Source organism: Agrilus planipennis, unplaced genomic scaffold, assembly GCF_000699045.2.
Source record: "Agrilus planipennis isolate EAB-ADULT unplaced genomic scaffold, Apla_2.0 scaffold116, whole genome shotgun sequence".
Lineage (NCBI taxonomy): Eukaryota > Metazoa > Arthropoda > Insecta > Coleoptera > Buprestidae > Agrilus > Agrilus planipennis.
Window position 1 is genome coordinate 344,436 of NW_020438978.1, and position 4,804 is coordinate 349,239.

Here is a 4,804-nt window from a genome sequence, read left to right on the forward strand (position 1 = left end):
CTTTTCTACCCACGATATCCTCATCATCCGCCTATAACACCACATTTCGAACGCTTCTAACCTTTTCTTTTCCGCCGCTCCCACTGTCCATGTTTCGCACCCGTACAACGCCGTGCTCCAAACATACACCTTTAACAACCTTTTTCGAATTTCTAAATTATGTATACTGTCTATGTAATAAATATTAAACTTCTCTGGTATTTGGCTTTCATCTTTTATTGCATTACCATTTATTAGTAGTTCGTCAAATCTTCTCTTTGACGATTGATTTTAGCACATTAGTTTGAGTCATTCCTGTAGCCATCTACTTTCTTATTAATATACTCAATTTTCCCCTTTCTAATAATATCGTAGAGGAAAAGGTGGTAATGTGGCCCCCACTTTGTTTTTTATGTTTTATTTAAAAAATATAGGAGTGACAAACGTCAAAGATACATTATAGGACTTCTTATATATTTGTCTATACATGTCTGACTATGAAATAAATGAAACGCGTACAGGATAGCAAAAATATTATTTATTCTTAAGTTATTCAAATTTGGTATCTTGAGATCAAGTGATGGTTATGTGACCCCCTGGGGGTCATATTAAATGTATTTCACAATTAAAAATTAACGGCAAAAATCACAAATATAATAGTCACCTTCAGAACCTCCACAGGCTACATGAGCCCATAAATCGCAACTTTGACACTGTACCCATGGCTCTCCAGGTCTGTCATTGCAATAAATGGTTTCGCAGAACATACACGTTACACGGCACGTTCGCGTTTTCAGAAACCACGTTTGTGAACGACTCGACATAATCGGTATCCACTGCTGGATGTTTCTTCTCTCTGGCGCCGAACGACATTCCTACCGGATCCTTCTCTGTCGTGATTACGTCTGACACCGTGTCCACGTCCGCGTCCACGGCCTCTTCCACGTCCACGGCCTCTTCCACGTCCACGTTCACGATTCTGTGCTAAGCGCAAAGATTCGGTTAATTGATTTTTGTATGGTGATGACGTGATCACCTTTGCTGTTGTAGCCTTTCTTCCACGATTAGAAGTCCTAGTCTTGGTCGTGGAAATTGGCTGAATGTCTTCTGGTAGAAGCAAACTATTCTCCGGTGCTTGTGCCTCTACACTCTTTCCTGGGGCACACTGGTAAGCAACAGGGCCTGTATCTTGATTATTGTGAGATTATTCCGTTAAATAATCGACTTCTGTGAAAACTTGAGGATTAAATGGATAAATGCCTGTGGCACGGAAACCATTTACTGCGATTTCTCCCGTAGTGCTCCTAAGATATGCTCTGCCAAAAATCTCAGCGATGTCGTAAGGTTTTAGCATTCTGTCAGAGTGCAAAAGAAAATTGCGAATTTCCTCACTAAGTGATTTTTGAGGGCACCCATAAAGGTCTTGTCCAGAGGCTGGTTGCTTGTGCGTTGTATGAGGCGGGAGGCTGATAATCGTGACATGATTTTCGCGGGCTAGGTCTATTATTTCTATGTTACGTGTGTGACTGTAATGGCCGTCAAAGATGAGTAATATCGGAGATTCGACCCTGGGGTTTGTTTTATCAATAAAATGCTTAAACCATTCAGTGAACAAATTGGATTGTATCCAACCAGATGGATGAACTTTGCCAATCGAACCAGATGGCGCTCTCTTCATCAAAATGTCCGTAGTTTTTCCTGGAGAAAATCATCATAGGTGGCACAAATATACCCGATGCGCTCACGCAGCAAACAAGAGTACATTCCTCATTTCGGCTAAAATATCAAAAAATTCTTTGACTGCTTGACGATTGAAGCCTTGAGTACGAGCATATGATGTCCCCAGTGGTCTCCGTAAAGATAAAGTGTCTTTATGTCGGTTTAAAAAGTGATCTAACCAAGCACGCCCTGCTACTTCATTTTTAATTGTATTAAGAATACCATTTTCCGGACATCCATTCTAGTAAGCCCATAGTACCTGGACTCCATAAACAAGATATACTCCACTAACTTTTTTTCCAGCTCAGCTGGAAGTACAGGTTTCCTTCCTAGCGGTTTATGTACAAGCAACTCTAAATATTCTTGAGGGTCCTTTACTAACCGTTTCAGTGTAGATCTAGGCACAGAATACATTTTTACAGCCTTTTTATATCCCATGACCTTCTGCCTTACTGCATTAATTGCTGATTTCATTTGTTCGGGATCCCATTTTTTTTGTTTCTTCCTCGAAGGTGGAGAGAGCACACTTTGTCTAGGCATCTGAAAGCAAAAAATAAAAATATGAAAATTATGAATCACTCTTACATGTAATGTGGCCCCCGGGACCATAATACAACCAATGTGAAGGGGCCAAATTACAACTATTGAAAACATTTAAACAAACGTACCAAAAATAATTATTACAAGTCTAATTTTGTATTTACCTTTTAATTCCCGTAGAAGAACAGTTCAACGTATCCAATGTCCGAACACAATAGCCAAAACACTCTATTTATAAACAATTACCGAATTAAAATCACAGTACTTTAAAGTTTTACCAGTAACGACTTTCAACTGGTTCGAATGACAGGCTCTGGTGGATTTGTAAGGTACTAAATACGTATCATGCCGCGAGCATCCCGTAGCGCATAAAACATACTAGATGGCGTTGTTCAAACATTAAAATATTAAAGCGGGCCAATATATCGCAGGGGCCACATTACCACCTTTTCGTCTAATAATAATAATGCCTTATTTCTAATTATTTTATATGCTTCCAGTCTTTTTCTTCTCTAGTAAAATACAATTTCTTAAATCGCACCTCCCTGTCCTCAATTGCCTTTAATACTGCTTCATTCATCCGTGGTATCTTACTATCACTTATTACTATAGTTGTTTTTGGCACTACCCTATCTATAATCTTACAAACCATAACAGAACATTTCAGTCTTGATATTTAAACTCCCTATTTTATAATCAAAAAGTAAGTTACTGGCAGTTATTTTATCAAGAACAGATTTTTTCTTACTTTTATGATCTTTGGTTGTATCTAATGTAATACTAATTAACAAGTGATTATTAAAATTTGGTTTATCTAACACATTTACTGCTATATTTGTACTGTCATTACTTATAACTAAATCGATTAGACTACTACTACGACTTGGTGATATGTGTGTATGACCTTTAACACATTGTTTGCATCCATTATTTAGCACTATATTTTTCAGTTTCTTTGAATAGGTTCCCAATGCCTCATAATCTATATTAAAGTCTCGTAATATCAATAGCGAACCTTTAACACCTTCTAATAAGTCTTCTAACCAATCACTGAAGAAATCACAAAACGTAGCGCTTGATGCAGTAGGTAGGTAATCTATATAGACAATCCAGAATTATTTCACTTTTGTTAACTACTATATTAATCACATAACCCAATAACTCATTTTCTGTGTATACCTTCCAATGAATTTATTTTTTATGTCTTTTCTGGTATAAATAAGCACTCCTCCCGTAGCTCGACTAGTAGAATCTACTCTGTAAACATTATGGTTGTCGATGGATATTTTTGTGTCATCAATTTCTTTAGTTACATGAGTTTCTATTAGGCATATACATACGGGTTTTTGGGTAACTAAAAAATTTTTTATTTCATCAAAATTTGCAATGACACTGTGCAATCTGTACATAAATTTTCTCATTGTTTGTCATTGGTTGTTATTGTCTCGGTATGTACCCAGTCCTCTTTTTGTATTTCTCTACTTTTTGTAGATAGACGGTACAAGTTCTTTCATATATTGTGTGGTTAGTGTCCAAATTCAGATTTAATTTTTTATTAATTATTGTGCAATTAATGCAGCACGTGTGGTCATTTTCACATTGCTTTGCATTACGATTTTCATCACCACATTTACCACAGCTTAAGTTATTTGTACACGTGGTTGACTTATGGTTATAGCCATCGCACTTAGCAACGCATAATACTTCAGCGTTCATAAACCGTACACAGTGACCAACCAATCTTTAGTTTTTTCTTAAGCATTATTTTTTGAAAAGTAAATGAATTTGTAGTAATTTATGGCTGAATAATTTTTCCTAGCTTTATATACTGTTTCAATCTTTATTTTAATATATTCCTTGTCTTTTAGTTTATTCTGGTTTAAGATTAGGCTTTTTACTTTATCATTTTCAAATTGTTCTTCTAATCCTACTAACTTAATCTGAGGGTTTCTTTCTTTAGNAACCAATCTTTAGTTTTTTCTTAAGCATTATTTTTTGAAAAGTAAATGAATTTGTAGTAATTTATGGCTGAATAATTTTTCCTAGCTTTATATACCGTTTCAATCTTTATTTTAATATATTCCTTGTCTTTTAGTTTATTCTGGTTTAAGATTAGGCTTTTTACTTTATCATTTTCAAATTGTTCTTCTAATCCTACTAACTTAATCTGAGGGTTTCTTTCTTTAGTTTCATAAATTCTGATATCATCTGAATTTTTTGCCTCCATTTCTTGTTTTGGTATGGCTCTGTCTTTTTCATTCTCACACGTTATAGCTACTCTTCCATTACTTAGTCCTTTTAATTTACTGATTCCAACTATTATTTGTTCTGGTGTTGTTTTTTTATTTTATTTTCTAAATCTTTCTTGCCTTTTACTTAGAGTGACCATATTTTCTTTTGTCAAAGCGGGACGTCCGTTGTAGAATTATGTAAAAAAAATTGTTGTTTTATATGTTTTTTTATTAAAACAGGATAAAGTAGGTACGTTACATTAGTTCTAGTTCAGGGCCGGACTGGCCCGGGGTGCGGGGGTGCAAACGCACCCCGGGCCAAATAAAAAATGTGA